Source organism: Triticum aestivum, chromosome 3B (assembly GCF_018294505.1).
Source record: "Triticum aestivum cultivar Chinese Spring chromosome 3B, IWGSC CS RefSeq v2.1, whole genome shotgun sequence".
Classification (NCBI taxonomy): Eukaryota; Viridiplantae; Streptophyta; class Magnoliopsida; order Poales; family Poaceae; genus Triticum; species Triticum aestivum.
This window is the reverse complement of record NC_057801.1, coordinates 53,034,423-53,054,423: the sequence shown is the minus strand read 5'-3', so window position 1 is coordinate 53,054,423 and position 20,001 is coordinate 53,034,423. Positions and strand designations below refer to the sequence as shown.

The window sequence follows — 20,001 nt, the reverse complement described above, 5'->3', positions numbered from 1 at the left end:
TTTGATCGGACTAGTAGGAGAAGTGGTGTTTCTATTGAATTCTAGTTGGAGCAGTTAGGGAGGTGGTGTTTCTATTGAAGTCAATGAAGTGTGTAACTTTTTTATAGTTTTTTTTCGACGGTTCTCTTAGCAAAGAATTGTTAAGTATGTGACCAAGATGTCATTTAACAAAATAATTGAGTAATGAAGTTTAACGGTTAGGGAGGTGGTGAGTCTATTGAAGTGTGTAATTTTTTTATAGTTTACTTTGGACGGCTCTTAGCGAAGAATTGGTTAAGTATGTGACCAAGATGTCACTTAATAAAATAATTGAGTAATGAAGTTTAAACTTGGTGACCGAAATTATACGAGTATGGTAAAAAAATAGAGAGTTAAGTTTAGGAGATTGGTTAGAAATGTCATTCTTTTAGAGGCCTTCGTTAAAGAATACTTGGCTGTATCCTCCTCTAAACTGATCGTTTGGATATACTGTTAGGATGCATTCAAATGGCTCATCCTATGATCCAGATGATGGGATTATATGTCAGTATCAGCCAAAACGCCACACTCAATATTCAACTCAAACTTCTGGCACTTACTGGAAATAATGTGTAGCTAAGAGGCAAAAAGCTCTAGTCTCTGTCTGGGGAAATAACAGAAATAATGCACACTATCTCTGCATTTTTGGCAATGATTATGTCTTAAATATATTCAATCAGTTACAAGGCCAGCAAAGGTGCAAAATATATGGAGCTATATTTAGGAAAACATTGTGACAACGCTTATGTCTTATATATAGTCAATCAGTCTAACAAAAAGAAAGTTTACAAGCCAGCAGAATACACCAAATACTTCAATAACACCGGTTCTGGACAAGCACATACATGTGATTTAGCGGTGGCTTTGGATCCTTGCCAACCCGGCCCAACCAAAGGTCACTATGAAGGGCCAAAATGCAGTGAGCACTTGTTGGGAACGTAGTAATTTCAAAAAATTTCCTACGCGCACGCAAGATCATGGTGATGACATAGCAACGAGAGGGGAGAGTGTTGTCCACGTACCCTCGTAGACCGTAAGCGGAAGCGTTAGCACAACACGGTTGATGTAGTCGTACGTCTTCACGATCCGACCGATCCAAGCACCGAACGTAGGGCACCTCCGAGTTCAGCACACGTTCAGCTCGATGACGATCCCCGGGCTCCGATCCAGCAAAGCTTCGGGGATGAGTTCCTTCAGCACGACGGCGTGGTAACGATGATGATGTTCTACCGGCGCAGGGCTTCGCCTAAACTCCGCGACGATATGACCGAGGTGGAATATGATGGAGGGGATCACCGCACACGGCTAAGGAACGATCCGTAGATCAACTTGTGTGTTCTAGGGTGCCCCCCCGCCCCCGTATATAAAGGAGCAAGGGGGGAGGCCGGCCGGCCCTAGAGGGCGCGCTAGGAGGAGGAATCCTCCTCCTAGTAGGAGTAGGACTCCCCCTTTCCTACTCCTACTAGGAGGGGAAAGGAAGGGGGAGAGGGGGAAGGAAAGAGGGGGGCGCCGCCCCCCCTCCTAGTCCAATTCGGACCAGAGGGAGAGGGGGCGCACGGCCCACCCTGGCCGCCCCTCTCTCTTTCCACTAAGGCCCATGTGGCCCATTAACTCTCCCGGGGGAGGGTCCGGTAATCCTCCGGCACTCCAGTTTTCTCCGAAAACGTCCCGAACACTTCCGGTGTCCGAATATAGTCGTCCAATATATCAATCTTTATGTCTCAACCATTTCGAGACTCCGTTCCGTGATCACATCCGGGACTCCGAACAAACTTCGGTACATCAAAACTTATAAACTCATAATAAAACTGTCATCGTAACGTTAAGCGTGCGGACCCTACGGGTTCGAGAACTATGTAGACATGACCTAGAACTATTCTTGGTCAATAACCAATAGCGGAACCTGGATGCCCATATTGGTTTCTACATATTCTATGAAGATCTTTATCATCAAACCGTATAACAACATACGTTGTTCCCTTTGTCATCGGTATGTTACTTGCCCGAGATTCGATCGTCGGTATCCAATACCTAGTTCAATCTCGTTACCGGCAAGTCTCTTTACTCGTTACGTAATGCATCATTCCGTAACTAACTCATTAGTTACATTGCTTGCAAGGCTTATAGTGATGTGCATTACCGAGAGGGCCCAGAGATACCTCTCCGACAATCGGAGTGACAAAACCTAATCTCGAAATACGCCAACCCAACATCTACCTTTGGAGACACCTGTAGTACTCCTTTATAATCACCCAGTTACGTTGTGACCTTTGGTAGCACCCAAAGTGTTCCTCCGGTAAACGGGGGTTGCATAATCTCATAGTTTTAGGAACATGTATAAGTCATGAAGAAAGCAATAGCAATATACTAAACGATCAAGTGCTAGGCTAACGGAATGGGTCATGTCAATCACATCATTCTCCTAATGATGTGATCCCATTAATCAAATGACAACACATGTCTATGGTTAGGAAACATAAACATCTTTGATTAATGATCTAGTCAAGTAGAGGCATACTAGTGACTATATGTTTGTCTATGTATTCACACATGTATCATGTTTCCGGTTAATACAATTCTAGCATGAATAATAAACATTTATCATGATATGAGGAAATAAATAATAACTTTATTATTGCCTCTAGGGCATATTTCCTTCAGTCTCCCACTTGCACTAGAGTCAATAATCTAGATTACATAGTAATGATTTTAACACCCATGGAGTCTTGGTGCTGATCATGTTTTGCTCGTGAGAGAGGCTTAGTCAACGGATCTGCAACATTCAGATCCGTATGTATCTTGCAAATCTCTATGTCTCCCACTTGGACTTGGTCCCGGATGGAATTGAAGCGTCTCTTGATGTGCTTGGTCCTCTTGTGAAATCTGGATTCCTTTGCCAAGGCAATTGCACCAGTATTGTCACAGAAGATCTTCATTGGTCCCGATGCACTAGGTATGTCACCTAGATCAGAAATGAACTCCTTCATCCAGACTCCTTCATTCGCTGCTTCCGAAGCAGCTATGTACTCCGCTTCACATGTAGATCCCGCCACGACGCTTTGTTTAGAACTGCACCAACTTACAGCTCCACCGTTTAATAAAAACACGTATCCGGTTTGCGATTTAGAATCGTCCAGATCAGTGTCAAAGCTTGCATCGACGTAACCTTTTACGACTAGCTCTTTGTCACCTCCATATACGAGAAACATATCCTTAGTCCTTTTCAGGTATTTCAGGATGTTCTTGACCGCTGTCCAGTGATCCACTCCTGGATTACTTTGGTACCTTCCTACCAAGCTTATTGCTAAGCATACATCAGGTCTGGTACATAGCATTGCATACATGATAGAGCCTATGGCTGAAGCATAGGGAACATCTTTCATTTTCTCTCTATCTTCTGCTGTGGTCGGGCATTGAGTTTGACTCAACTTCAGACCTTGTAGCACGGGCAAGAACCCTTTCTTTGCCTGATCCATTTTGAACTTTTTCAAAATTTTATCAAGGTATGTGCTTTGTGAAAGTCCTATTAAGCGTCTTGATCTATCTCTATAAATCTTGATGCCCAATATGTAAGCAGCTTCACCGAGGTCTTTCATTGAAAAACTTTTATTCAAGTATCCCTTTATGCTATCCAGAAATTCTATATCATTTCCAATTAATAATATGTCATCTACATATAATATCAGAAATGCTACAGAGCTCCCACTCACTTTCTTGTAAATACATGCTTCTCCAAAAGTCTGTATAAAACCATATGCCTTGATCACACTATCAAAGCGTTTATTCCAACTCCGAGATGCTTGCACCAGTCCATAAATGGATCGCTAGAGCTTGCACACTTTGTTAGCACCTTTTGGATCAACAAAACCTTCTGGCTGCATCATATACAACTCTTCTTCCAGAAATCCATTCAAGAATGCAGTTTTGACATCCATTTGCCAAATTTCATAATCATCAAATGCAGCAATAGCTAACATGATTTGGACAGACTTAAGCATCGCTACGGGTGAGAAAGTCTCATCGTAGTCAACCCCTTGAACTTGTCGAAAACCTTTCGCAACAAGTCGAGCTTTATAGACAGTTACATTACCATCAGCGTCAGTCTTCTTCTTAAAGATCCATTTATTCTCAATGGCTTGCCGATCATCGGGCAAGTCAACCAAAGTCCATACTTTGTTCTCATACATGGATCCCATCTCAGATTTCATGGCCTCTAGCCATTTTGCGGAATCTGGGCTCATCATCGCTTCCTCATAGTTCGTAGGTTCATCATGGTCAAGTAACATGACTTCCAGAATAGGATTACCGTACCACTCTGGTGCGGATCTTACTCTGGTAGACCTACGAGGTTCAGTAGAAACTTGATCTGAAGTTTCATGATCAATATCATTAGCTTCCTCACTAATTGGTGTAGGTGTCACAGGAACTGATTTCTGTGATGAACTACTTTCCAATAAGGGAGCAGGTACAGTTACCTCATCAAGTTCTACTTTCCTCCCACTCACTTCTTTCGAGAGAAACTCCTTCTCTAGAAAGGATCCATTCTTAGCAACGAATGTTTTGCCTTCGGATCTGTGATAGAAGGTGTACCCAACAGTCTCTTTTGGGTATCCTATGAAGACACATTTCTCCGATTTAGGTTCGAGCTTATCTGGTTGAAGTTTCTTCACATAAGCATCGCAGCCCCAAACTTTAAGAAACGACAACTTTGGTTTCTTGCCAAACCACAGTTCATAAGGCGTCGTCTCAACGGATTTTGATGGTGCCCTATTTAACGTGAATGCGGCCGTCTCTAAAGCATAACCCCAGAACGATAGCGGTAAATCAGTAAGAGACATCATAGATCGCACCATATCTAGTAAAGTACGATTACGACGTTCGGACACACCATTTCTTTGTGGTGTTCCAGGTGGCGTGAGTTGCGAAACTATTCCGCATTGTTTCAAATGTAAACCAAACTCGTAACTCAAATATTCTCCTCCACGATCAGATCGTAGAAACTTTATTTTCTTGTTACGATGATTTTCCACTTCACTCTGAAATTCTTTGAACTTTTCAAATGTTTCAGACTTGTGTTTCATTAAGTAGATATACCCATATCTGCTCAAATCATCTGTGAAGGTGAGAAAATAACGATATCCGCCACGAGCTTCAACATTCATCGGACCACATACATCTGTATGTATGATTTCCAACAAATCTGTTGCTCTCTCCATAGTACCGGAGAACGGTGTTTTAGTCATCTTGCCCATGAGGCACGGTTCGCAAGTACCAAGTGATTCATAATCAAGTGATTCCAAAAGTCCATCAGTATGGAGTTTCTTCATGCGCTTTACACCGATATGACCTAAACGGCAGTGCCACAAATAAGTTGCACTCTCATTATCAACTCTGCATCTTTTGGCTTCGACATTATGAATATGTGTATCACTACTTTCGAGATTCAATAAAAATAGACCACTCTTCAAGGGTGCATGACCATAAAAGATATTACTCATATAAATAGAACAACCATTATTCTCTGATTTAAATGAATAACCGTCTCGCATCAAACAAGATCCAGATATAATGTTCATGCTCAACGCTGGCACCAAATAACAATTATTCAGGTCTAAAACTAATCCCGAAGGTAGATGTAGAGGTAGCGTGCCGACCGCGATCACATCGACTTTGGAACCGTTTCCCACGCGCATCGTCACCTCGTCCTTCGCCAGTGCTCGCTTATTCCGTAGTCCCTGTTTCGAGTTGCAAATATTAGCAACAGAACCAGTATCAAATACCCAGGTGCTACTATGAGCTCTAGTAAGGTACACATCAATAACATGTATATCACATATCCCTTTGTTCACCTTGCCATCCTTCTTATCCGCCAAATACTTGGGGCAGTTCCACTTCCAGTGTCCAGTCTGCTTGCAGTAGAAGCACTCAGTTTCAGGCTTAGGTCCAGACTTGGGTTTCTTCTCTTGAGCAGCAACTTGCTTGCCGTTCTTCTTGAAGTTCCCCTTCTTCTTTCCTTTGCCCTTTTTCTTGAAACTAGTGGTCTTGTTGACCATCAACACTTGATGCTCCTTCTTGATTTCTACCTCCGCAGCTTTTAGCATTGCGAAGAGCTCGGGAATTGTCTTGTTCATCCCTTGCATATTATAGTTCATCACGAAGCTCTTGTAGCTTGGTGGCAGTGATTGGAGAATTCTGTCAATGACGCTATCATCCGGAAGATTAACTCCCAGTTGAATCAAGTGATTATTATACCCAGACATTTTGAGTATATGCTCACTGACAGAACTATTCTCCTCCATCTTGCAGCTGTAGAACTTATTGGAGACTTCATATCTCTCAATCCGGGCATTTGCTTGAAATATTAACTTCAACTCCTGGAACATCTCATATGCTCCATGACGTTCAAAACGTCGTTGAAGACCCGGTTCTAAGCCGTAAAGCATGGCACATTGAACTATCGAGTAGTCATCAGCTTTGCTCTGCCAGACGTTCTTAACGTCGTCAGTTGCATCAGCAGCAGGCCTGGCACCCAGCGGTGCTTCCAGGACGTAATTCTTCTGTGCAGCAATGAGGATAATCCTCAAGTTACGGACCCAGTCCGTGTAATTGCTACCATCATCTTTCAACTTTGCTTTCTCAAGGAACGCATTAAAATTCAACGGAACAACAGCACGAGCCATCTATCTACAACAAACATAGACAAGCAAAATACTATCAGGTACTAAGTTCATGATAAATTTAAGTTCAATTAATCATATTACTTAAGAACTCCCACTTAGACAGACATCTCTCTAGTCATCTAAGTGATCACGTGATCCAAATCAACTAAACCATAACCGATCATCACGTGAGATGGAGTAGTTTTCAATGGTGAACATCACTATGTTGATCATATCTACTATATGATTCACGCTCGACCTTTCGGTCTCCGTGTTCCGAGGCCATATCTGCATATGCTAGGCTCGTCAAGTTTAACCTGAGTATTCTGCGTGTGCAAAACTGGCTTGCACCCGTTGTAGATGGACGTAGAGCTTATCACACCCGATCATCACGTGGTGTCTGGGCACGACGAACTTTGGCAACGGTGCATACTCAAGGAGAACACTTCTTGATAATTTTAAGTGAGAGATCATCTTAAAATGCTACCGTCAAACAAAGCAAGATAAGATGCATAAAGGATAAACATCACATGCAATCAATATAAGTGATATGATATGGCCATCATCATCTTGTGCTTGTGATCTCCATCTTCGAAGCACCGTCGTGATCACCATCGTCACCGGCGCGACACCTTGATCTCCATCGTAGCATCGTTGTCGTTACGCCATCTATTGCTTCTACGACTATCGCTACCGCTTAGTGATAAAGTAAAGCAATTACAGGGCGTTTGCATTTCATACAATAAAGCGACAACCATATGGCTCCTGCCAGTTGCCGATAACTTCGGTTACAAAACATGATCATCTCATACAATAAAATATAGCATCACGTCTTGACCATATCACATCACAACATGCCCTGCAAAAACAAGTTAGACGTCATCTACTTTGTTGTTGCAAGTTTTACGTGGCTGCTATGGGCTTAGCAAGAACCATTCTTACCTACGCATCAAAACCACAATGATAGTTCATCAAGTTAGTGCTGTTTTAACCTTCGCAAGGACCGGGCATAGCCACACTCGATTCAGCTAAAGTGAGAGAGACAGACACCCGCCAGGCACCTTTAAGCACGAGTGCTCATAACGGTGAAACCAGTCTCGCGTAAGCGTACGTGTAATGTCGGTCCGGGCCGCTTCATCTCACAATACCGCCGAACCAAAGTATGACATGCTGGTAAGCAGTATGACTTGTATCGCCCACAACTCACTTGTGTTCTACTCGTGCATATAACATCAACGCATAAAACCTAGGCTCGGATGCCACTGTTGGGGACGTAGTAATTTCAAAAAATTTCCTACGCGCACGCAAGATCATGGTGATGACATAGCAACGAGAGGGGAGAGTGTTGTCCACGTACCCTCGTAGACCATAAGCGGAAGCGTTAGCACAATGCGGTTGATGTAGTCGTACGTCTTCACGATCCGACCGATCCAAGCACCGAACGTACGGCACCTCCGAGTTCAGCACATGTTCAGCTCGATGACGATCCCCGGGCTCCGATCCAGCAAAGCTTCGGGGATGAGTTCCGTCAGCACGACGGCGTGGTGACGATGATGATGTTCTACCGGCGCAGGGCTTCGCCTAAACTCCGCGACGATATGACCGAGGTGGAATATGGTGGAGGGGGGCACCGCACACGGCTAAGGAACGATTCGTAGATCAACTTGTGTGTTCTAGGGTGCCCCCCCGCCCCCGTATATAAAGGAGCAAGGGGGGAGGCCGGCCGGCCCTAGAGGGCGCGCCAGGAGGAGGAGTCCTCCTCCTAGTAGGAGTAGGACTCCCCCTTTCCTACTCCTACTAGGAGGGGAAAGGAAGGGGGAGAGGGGGAAGGAAAGAGGGGGGCGCCGCCCCCCCTCCTAGTCCAATTCGGACCAGAGGGAGAGGGGGCGCGCGGCCCACCCTGGCCGCCCCTCTCTCTTTCCACTAAGGCCCATGTGGCCCATTAACTCTCCCGGGGGGGTCCGGTAACCCTCCGGCACTCCGGTTTTCTCCAAAAACGTCCAGAACACTTCCGGTGTCCGAATATAGTCGTCCAATATATCAATCTTTATGTCTCGACCATTTCGAGACTCCTCGTCATGTCTGTGATCACATCCGGGACTTCGAACAAACTTCGGTACATCAAAACTTATAAACTCATAATAAAACTGTCATCGTAACGTTAAGCGTGCGGACCCTACGGGTTCGAGAACTATATAGACATGACCTAGAACTATTCTCGGTCAATAACCAATAGCGGAACCTGGATGCCCATATTGGTTACTACATATTCTACGAAGATCTTTATCAGTCAAACCGCATAACAAAATACGTTGTTCCCTTTGTCATCGGTATGTTACTTACCCGAGATTCGATCGTCGGTATCCAATACCTAGTTCAATCTCGTTACCGGCAAGTCTCTTTACTCGTTACGTAATGCATCATTCCGTAACTAACTCAGTAGTTACATTGCTTGCAAGGCTTATAGTGATGTGCATTACCGAGAGGGCCCAGAGATACCTCTCCGACAATCGGAGTGACAAAACCTAATCTCGAAATACGCCAACCCAACATCTACCTTTGGAGACACCTGTAGTACTCCTTTATAATCACCCAGTTACGTTGTGACGTTTGGTAGCACCCAAAGTGTTCCTCCGATAAACGGGAGTTGCATAATCTCATAGTTTCAGAAACATGTATAAGTCATGAAGAAAGCAATAGCAATATACTAAACGATCAAGTGCTAGGCTAACGGAATGGGTCATGTCAATCACATCATTCTCCTAATGATGTGATCCCATTAATCAAATGACAACACATGTCTATGGTTAGGAAACATAACCATCTTTGATTAATGAGCTAGTCAAGTAGAGGCATACTAGTGACTATATGTTTGTCTATGTATTCACACATGTATCATGTTTCCGGTTAATACAATTCTAGCATGAATAATAAACATTTATCATGATATGAGGAAATAAATAATAACTTCATTATTGCCTGTAGGGCATATTTCCTTCAGCACTTTGAACACGTACAACCTTAGTGACAGTACCATTCCGCGGAATAGCCCTTTCCTAACACATAATGGTCGTGCAAGGATAATCAGTTTCAAAATAACCTCCATATTTGTACCGAGCCATACGGCAGGAGTAATAGCACAAACCACTACAGCCGTACTGCGAGAAACCGGAGCTAGCACCATATACACACCCAGTGCAAAAGCAATAGACAAGCTTGTGATTGAACTCCACAAGCAAAACACGGACACGAACCAATTGACCGTACGGGTGGGCAAGTTAACCATGTGATTTGAAGCGAACACTAAGCCGACGGTAGCTAGTGAAGAGCAGATGAAAGCTAATGTGGTGGCCATCATGAACGCGTCAAAGACATAACTCCCAGCATGTATTGGCGTACCTCCATATGCATGATCATCATCGCCTCTATAACCTCCAGGAACGGCAAAAGCTGCAGTGAACGCCACGGTTGCTATTAGGACAGCAGCAATGATAAATGTTTGTGATGCATCCTTCATCATCCCTGATTCTTTTACCTCCTCCTCTGGTTTTGGATGCTGCCTGTACTTTTCATCAGCCTTGTCCCGGCGAAGGGCACCGTTGTTTGCCCCAACAGACGACAAGGCTCTGACTATTAGATACTCAGAGTTCTGAAATAAAAGCCGGCAGGAATGTATCATGATACCAAACGAAGCAAGGCCATGGATGATTTATAATTTATTCGAGGGGGCAACTTGTAAGTAAAACGGAGAGTGTATTACCTGTCCATAAGTCAATCCACGTGGAAGCTTACTTCTGGACAAATCACGGGGAGTTTGCCCGTGGTTGTTTGTTAGATTCAAATTCACCTCCGGATTCCCAATCAGAGCACAAAACGCCCTAAAGCTCCGACCCTGGATAGCCAAGTGGAGTGCAGTGTTCCCCTCATTGTCTTGCATATTCAAAATCCAAGCTAAATGTGGAGTTTGACATGCATACAAGACTATGTGCAGTCTTTGTTTCTCGACGGCCACATGAAGGAACGTTCTTCCCTCAGCGTCGCGCAGTCCAACACTATTCAGATAGCTGTTATGGAAACACTGTATGGCGCCCAAGGCTCCTACAGAGGCAGCCACATGTATGGGAAAAGATCCGCTCTTGTCTGCTTGATACAGCGCTAAGCGGTTGGCGTTGAATAATTGCACGAGGCTCCCCGTGTATCTCCAGGGACACCAAACAAGACGACACCAAGGGGGTCCGCGAAGCAGCTCAATTTGCAGATACGAACCAGTCCAAGAACACACTGATGAGGCAAAGTGAAGCGGCGTGCTCCCATCTTTGTCCACTTGTGTTGTAAGGCTCTTGTCCCAAGTCAATAGGAATTCTACCATCACTATAAAGAAAATACCTTTTATGTTAGTGCATCAGAAAAGGTCTGAAATGTTTGTATCCAATCATGTAGAAATTATATATATGCTAGAGATAATACCCCGCGCGTTGCTACGGGAATTGGATGCAGTAATTTCTGCAAGAGCAGTATAACGCTTTAGTTTTTGTATTAGTAATATGAGAATAGAAACCAAAATACATGCAATTTATCATTATATATGTGCAGAATGTTTATTGAGTATGAGTAGCATGCATGGTGCATGATAATGTGAATTTTCCATGCATAATGACATGGTGAATTGACATAGTTGTATGTTGGGAGAATTAAATTTAGTTGGGCGTGCATGGTGACATGATGAGTTGGCATAGTGGATATCAGCTATTTGGTGGACCTCATTGATGATGTGGATATGTCACATGTTAAGATAAATAAGATAGTGGGGATGGAGGACTCAAGACAACAACAACTTCAAGTGTAAGATGATCATCTATTCTATCACTACATTACTAAAAACATGAAATGAAAGGAAACTTCAAAAGATGCTAGAGATCCCACAAAGAAGAAAAGATGTTTGGTCGTTGACATGGTATATATAGATCCTAAATTAAATCATAATTTCAAAGGTTTAGATTGACGAAATACGGTGACCTTTTTCCTTCTAATAATAATATACTCCCTCTGTTTCTTAATACAGGAGCGTTTTTGACACTACTTCTACATACATGAGACGTATATTAGTTCTATATATGCATGATACTACTATATATCATACTCTTCATTGCAGGCAGCTTCATGCGTCATGAGGCTCCGTCCATTATTTTCACACATAGAGAGGACCTTTTCTTCGGGTAGAAACGACTCTAAATGCATGGGATGCATCTCATTCTATAGTCTATACAATGTGTGCCGATTCTGTAAACACTGGATCTGGCTTTCGTGTACATCATATTTGGAAAACTAAGGTTCGCTTAAGATAAAAATATGTTCTAAACCACTATAATTTATTTGTCCAATGTACTACCTCTTTCCTGATTTACTAGTCCTCTTGTATTTTGGGTCATATTTTGACCCTGATTTTAAAAAAAATAGAGAAATATAAATTATACATAGCAAAAATAATATCATTGAAGATCAGATTTAAATACGAATAAAACAATATAATTTGTTATGACATGCGTTAGTATTTTAATAGTCAAATATGTGGTCTGATCCAAAATACCATGTAGACTAATAAATCCGACTCCCTCCGTCCCTGAATTATTTTTCACATAAAATGAATGTATATAGAACTAAAATACGTCTAGATACATCCATTTTCATGACAAGTAATTTTGGATGGTGGGAGTAACACTCATTCAAGTTGTAAAAATATATTCATTTAGTGGGTACCTGTGTCTTTGTCTCGAAGAACAGCAATGTGCAAGGCATTTTGTCCATCTGCTCCGGAATACGACAGATTGCCACCACTCAGCGCATATAAAGCAAGTGCAATGGTGCTTTTGTCTAGCAAGATGGCCAGGTACAGGGGTGAAAGGCCGTCTGCAGGATAATTAGCCAATTCGGGATCAGCACCCATTAGCACCTTTACTATATTCTTTTCTTCTGGTGCGCCGTCTGCATCATCCTTCTCTTCTTCTCCAGCGGGTTCAGCGGGATAAAGCGATGCTCTCTCCTTACGACCAAGATTTCTACCCTTGTCAATTCGGACAGCTTCATGCAGTGCCGTCTCGTGACGCTTATTTTCCATTCTCAACAGCCTGAGCATCGAGTCGGCACCCTCGCGTGCTGCTAGATCAATGAGATACGCAACCATTTTGGGTTTCCCAGCTCGGGCAGCACAGTGTAACGGTGTATCACCCTTGTGATTCTTGGCGAACAGGAGGCTCTTGTCCCTGCGGTAGATGATGCCGGCATAGGTCAAGAATTCCTGGCCCTCCCCATCAGTGCTGGTCACCGCATGTAGTGCGGTATCCCCTTCAGGGGTGACGCCCTTGAGGAGTGCTCCAGCTGCAAGGGAAGCAGCAGGCTGGTGGTCGACGCCCTCTTCTATATCACGAGCAGCGGACACTGTATCTCTTCCTTGGCGATTTGCATGCCTTTCGCTTCCATCTCGATAAATTCTTCGGTAAGAATCATCACCGGTGGCTTTTTTGCATCTTCCCTCTCGAGAAGGATATTCAGCCCCACCCAAGAGCCCGCGCGCGCCGTTACCAGCAGCAGGGGATTGATAATGTTACCAGCTGGGGACTTGTCCTCCTCGGAAGGCTTCTCGCTCGTCGCCGTCCCCACGACCACCGCCAAGGCATCCTCCTTTTTGAGGACATCCTTCAACTTCTTGACATCGCCAGGGTCTGTGGACACCATCAGTTTGGCGTCCATGGGCACTGTGTGGTCTCTGGTCTGATAGTTGGATGGACTGTATGAGGTTGGTTGTGCTCCCAACTCTTATCTCAGTACACTCTTAATACAAGTGCGAAGTCTCTCTCTTCTCCGTTTAACCACTCATGTTTTAAATTAGTTGCTCTCTCGTTCCCAAGTCGTAAGAGCAACTCCAACGGGCCGACGCAAATGGACGTTGATTTTATCCGCTTTTTGTCCGTTTGGGTCGGCCAGGCGGACACGAACGCCCGCTTCCGTCTTTGGGTTGGCGCATGCGTCCAACGCTGACCCGACCCATTTCAATGGCGCGAGAAAAAATACATGCATATTTAAAAAAAAAAACATTAATTAAATATTAAAGCCGACCACGAAGACCGGCGAGAGTCCATGCATCCACATTTGCATTAAAGAAAATTTAAAATAAACTAAATTACGAGGCGGCGCGCTGCCCTAGGCGTCGTCGTCGTCCTCCTCGGGGTACGTGAGGTCGATGAGCGTCGGCGCAGGGCCGGCACAAGGGAACGCCGTGTTACAAAGGGCGTTCATGTCGGGCGGTGGTTGTGCCGCCGCGGGGGGCTGTGCGGCCGCCTGTGCCGCCGCGGCCTGGCGTGCCTCCTCCTCGGCCTCGTGTTGCTCATCCTCAACCTCGCGCTCGAGTATCTCGAGGTACTCGTCATGGCAGCGCTTCTCGGCCAGCCGTCGCTGGCGCCACATCTCGAGGTACGCCGCCTCCTGCGTCAGCGTCGCACCCACCTAGACCAGTGGCGCACTAATCCACCACTACTCCCGTTCAGGAGTAGCGCTCGATGGGGGAAGGCTCCGGCTCCGGCTCCGGCTCAGCTTTAACGGCGGGGCCACATCTGGCTTCGCTGGGGTGGCGGGTTTGCCCATGTGAAAAAAAAAGTTGGAGACGCTCAAAGCTGCTCTTTTATTAGTCTATCTTCGTGATGACCTTGGAACGTGCAAGGCGAATATCGGGGCTCTAAACCTACCAGTGTAATCTATCTTCATGATGTCCCCGAGATGTGCAAGGCCACGTGAACACGTTGCTACCCTCCAAATTGTGAATGGCTATCTGGGTCCGCATGTACCTTCTTTAACCGGAAAGCATGTCCGTCGGTGCAGATCTTTTTAGATCAACAGGGAGGAGCTTCCCTGGTCCATTATTACTTAGAAAGAAGCCAAAGCACCATGTTCAGTACTACCTCCGATTTATTAGTTTCCTTTGATATTTTGTGTCAAATTTTGACTACAAATTTAACTAACAAGATATAAATGCATGTCACCAAAAAGTATATCATTGGATTCGTATTTGAACATAGTTTTTTAAGGGAAATTTTACGGTGCATCATAATACACCAAATAACGTGTATTATATGGGCGATCTAACGGATTATAATAACTAGGCCTTTTTGAGCCCAAGGGTATTTTTGACATAAATTTTTTTGTACCGGCCCAATTAAGTCCAGGAGTATTCTCGTCCGAATTTTTTTGATTAAATTAATTTCATTAATAAAACACTTCATTATAGAGGTCCAATTATCGTGCGTACTCTTTTGAAATTTGGTTCGAGTGGTTCTTCCTCTCTCCTCCTCTCGAGCCCTAACCTCGGCGCCCTCGATCGCCGCCGATCGCCTCCGGCGCCCTCGATCGCCGCCGATCACACTCGCCGTGTGACTCCTTCCTCCTGCTCCTACTCCCCCCTCCCCCCTCCATCGCAAGTAACCCCACTCGGGTCGCGGCGCCAGATCTTCCGACGAGCCTCCCCTCCTTCCCCAAGCGGACGCCACCTTCCCTGACCCGAGAGGCCACATCATCCTCATCGACGTGCATCAACTTTTTCACGCCGGATCTTCGCTGTAAGTGCCTAGCCATCTCAAATCTTTGTTGGTCCCTTATGCATATAGTACCAATAGGGGTCGAATTTGATTAGGATTTAGGATATGTCATGTGAGGTTTAGGGTTGGTTTCAGAAATTTGTGACGAGATTTTGATTGGAAGGGAGTGTAAGTTGGATTTAGCTAGGACATGTTGATGTAGTTAGTTAGGGCTTATGGTTTCAGAAAGTTGTGACAAGATTTTGTTTCAAAGGACGTGTAAGTCGGATTTAGCTAGGACATATCGAAGCACTTAGTTAGGGTTGTGTGCCATGAGAATTTGTCAGCAGATTTGGATTCAAAGAAAGTTATTTTGGATTTAGTTAGGAGATGCTTTTGAATTGGGTTTCCAGATATTTTGGATTTAGTTAGGAGATAATTATTTTTGTATGGAGTTTGGAGATATTTTCGACTTAGTGAGGAGATAATTTGGATTTATTTAGGTGATAATTTTGGATTCAGTTAGGACACAATTTTGAATGGAGTTTGCAGATAATTGATCTATCAGGGTGGATCTATCAGGGGACTTGAAAGATTCGTGCACTTTGGATTTAGTTAGGAGATCATCAGTTACAACAAGTACAATCAATTAAATATTTCTGGATTTAGTCAGGGACTATTTTATACTTACTTACAACTTTTGAAGGACTGAGTTTGGTACATGAATCTGATATGAAAAATTAAATCAATTATTTTTGTTGCAGCGTACGCTGCTTAGGCCTTGCCGCTGAATTAAATGTCAAACTGTGATTAAATCTATATACATAATACTACTAATACCTAGTAATTTGTAATTTGGGGGCCCTGTGCAGTCGCCCACCTTGGCCACCTCCAACGACCGGCCTGTACTAGACCTAACAAGAACGAGAGTAGATTCCCTCCCGCTGGTGTGTGTGTGTGGGGGGGGGGGGGGGTAGTTGTTGTTATAATTGGTAGGAACATATATTCTTTTGATGGTTTCCTAGATTAATACATTAGGTAGGACATAGAAAATATGCAGGGTTTTCAAAGGAGCTCTTGCTTGTAGGAAATTTCGCTTTTGTGATGTTATGTTTACATTAAGTTTAAATAGTGCTTCAAACAAAACCAGACTCGCTTGTATTGAATTCACAGGAAAAAGAGAAATCCAGTCAAAGCTCATGTTTAGTTTAAGCACGAGTCGAGCGGGATGACGAGCTGAATAAAGAACTAAATGCATACAGGTTGCAAGAATAAAAATGATATCTTATCTTCTAAAAAATACAATATTTAGCCTTGAATTGCCCCAAGTCCTTTCTCCCTGTAGTTCATGGCATATATAGCCCCGGCTATAATTTGGAAAACATAACCATGATTACAACTTTTTTATTCCAAGATATTCACCAGAAATACTTCTCATCACAACAATCTGGAACTTTGTTTTAAGTCAAAGAGAGGAGATGAGGGTAGGTTGCATCTAAAGGAGGGTGTCCGCTGCAAGCAGAACCACAAATGCATTCTTTCCTGGACCTAAAGCAAAGGTCTTGCTCCAGTACACAACAGAAGCACAAATTATTTGGGCAAGGTGGAGTATTCTCTTGGCATAGGCATATCGCGATCTTGCTACTATCCACCTGATCAATTGCTCGAGCTACATATCCAAATAAGTGTGTTCTCATTCAACAAGGTATTACAAAAAATAATGTAGAATTTCACATAATAACTTATAGTAATGGTTCTCAATGAGATTGCGAAAAAATTATATAAAACTAACCAATATCTTTACGAGAAGTTCAACTATAGTTTTTGTTGTTGTTGTTGTTTACTCACCCTGAGAAAGTATTACGAGGCACAAAAGCATAACCATCACAAGCATAACAACCTTGCTTCTATCCATGGTAAAGCTTTCTCCTTTCTGATATGAGTAGTCTCCGTATGCAAGGATTGTTTGCGTATGGCTAACAACCATATACTTGCTTATATATATATATATATCTAACCAATATGATCTATTTTTAGTAACAAGTAATTGCACCGAGCTGGAGCCTTATCATCTACTATTAATTGCTAAAAAGATCCTCCATATTGAGTGAGTAGTAAATACGGCCAGGTTGGCACTTGGCAACTCATCCTTCAAAGTTTAGCGTCCATTAGGCTGGTTGTAATGAGGAGTATCATGTACTAGTATCACTACTAATAATGTACGTGCAATGCATTTATATTAGGTAGGATATTAGTTGCACGTTATATTAGGTAAGATATATCTGTTACATGTTGGTATTTGGTAAGATATTAATTACTTTTTTCGCCAGAATGGTAGGATATTAATTACATGGCAGATTTTATGAGATAGCATTGAGTCAAAACATGTTTATAACCAATGGCAGTGGTGGGTAATTAGAGCATTAAACGTGTTTGGTGCTCAACATTGGAGCGATTTGGACCGCTAGATAACATGATTTGACGGTCGAGATAGTTTGGATCTGCCCCTTTGGGTCTTTTTATATTGGTATAGATATAGATATAGATATAGATAGAGAGGTGTTTTTTTTGAGTAACCAATAGAGAGGTGTTAGTGCTGGCTTTTATCCTAGTCTAATTTCCCGGCCCAACATCGCGTCGTGTGTTGCGTGGCAAAACCGCGTCGACGGGCCTGGCCCAGTAAGCTGGTGTGGAGGCGAGGGCGCAGGGCTCCTATTGGATGCTCTTTGCGTCAAACTGGCGTCGCCACGCACAAGAGGCAGCGACGCAGCCGGACTGGGCCGGCCCATCGTGTATGATATATTAGGTAGGATATTAGTTGCACGCTATATTAGATAAGATATATCTGTTGCATGTTGGTATTTGGTAAGATATTAATTACTTTTTTCGCCAGAATGGTAGGATATTAATTATATGGCAGATTTTATGAGATAGCATTGAGTCAAAACGTGTTTATAACCAATGGCAGTGGTGGGTAATTAGAGCATTAAACGTGTTTGGTGCTCAACATTGGAGCGATTTGGACCGCTAGATAACATGATTTGACGGTCGAGATAGTTTGGATCTGCCCCTTTGGGTCTTTTTATATTGGTATAGATATAGATATAGATAGAGAGGTTTTTTTTTTTTGAGTAACCAATAGAGAGGTGTTAGTGCTGGCTTTTATCCTAGTCTAATTTCCCGGCCCAACATCGCGTCGTGTGTTGCGTGGCAAAACCGCGTCGACGGGCCTGGCCCGTAAGCTGGTGTGGAGGCGAGGGCGCAGGACTCCTATTGGATGCTCTTTGCGTCAAACTGGCGTCGCCACGCACAAGAGGCAGCGACGCAGCCGGACTGGGCCGGGCCATCGTGTATGGAAAAAAAGCTGAAAAGCAGAGGCCTGCGTGTCGTCAAGTATCGAACCAGCGACCAACAGCTTACGGCTGTGTTGTCCCAGCCACTCCACCTAACTAGGTTTGCTTGCAATAAAAGAGAGTGCATCATAAATAACTCAGTGCAACCGTAATAGTTACTGTAGCGAACATCTTTAAGAATAAGTGTACATTTTTTTCTGTAAGTGTATATTTTGAAGAAGTGCGAACATTTTTGAACTTCTGCGTACACCTGCAAAAAAAGAACATATTTCCATAGACAGGAACATTTTTTTGCATATGCGAACAATTTGTTTTTGAAACTACAGGAAATATTTTTGAAAAACGTGGACCATTCTTTCAAGTTGTGAACAAATTATGAAATTCCGAACAAATTTATAAACCGTGATTTTTTTGAATTTTTGAACTAATATTTCTCCACAACTTACACAAAAAACGAAGGGATCTTTGAAACACGAACAAATTTCTAATTTGCGAATAAATAAATAAAACTAATTTTTTTTCCGAAAATCAGGAACATTTTTTTAAATTTCAATATAAATTTGAAAACACGAACATAATTTGGAAAATGTGGAAGCAAGAACGTTTTTTGAAATTGGTGAACAAAAATTTGAAACTGAACAATTTTGTAACTCCTCAATAAGTGAAAACATGAACATTTTTAAAATTTGTGAAAAAAAATTAAAACAGGAAAATGTTTTCAACTGCCTGAACATTTATTGCAAATTGTGAACAAAATATTGAAACTGACAATTCCGAAACTCCAGAAAAAAAATGAAAACATGAACATTTTTTAAATTTGTGAAAAAAATTAAAAACGGGAAAATGTTTTCAACTGCCCGAACATTTATTGGAAATTGTGAACAAAATATTGAAACTGAACAATTTCGAAACTCGAGAAAAAAATGAAATCATGCACATTTTATAAATTTGCGAACAATTTTTTAAAGCGGGAACATGTTTTGTACCGCCGAACACTTTCTAAATTTTGTGAACAAAATTTGAAACTGAACAATTTTGAAACTAAAAAACGAAAATGTACACATTTTTTTGAAATTTGCGAACAATTTATTTAAAACAGGAACCTGTTTTGAACCACCGAACATTTTTTGAAATTTGTGAACAAAAATTTGAAACTGAACAATTTCAAAAATCCTGAAAAAATGAAAACGTGCACATTTTTGTAATTTACGAACAATTTTTTTAAAATAGAAACATTTTTTGAAACTAGAACAATATTTAAGAAATGGAACATTTTCTGAATTTATGACCAAAATTTGAACTCACCAACAAATTTTAAAATTTGAACATTTTTAAGTTGTTGGAACATTTATGTGAAAAAGTTGAAGTAAGAAAAAACAAACCCTAAAAAGGAAGGAGAAACAAAAA

General features: G+C 42.6%; 1 pseudogene; it reads right to left on the bottom strand.

The window, feature by feature from the left end:
• Positions 1-870: 870 nt before the first annotated feature.
• Positions 871-13,424, bottom strand: LOC123064687 (protein ACCELERATED CELL DEATH 6-like; annotated as a pseudogene).
• Positions 13,425-20,001: the final 6,577 nt, after the last annotated feature.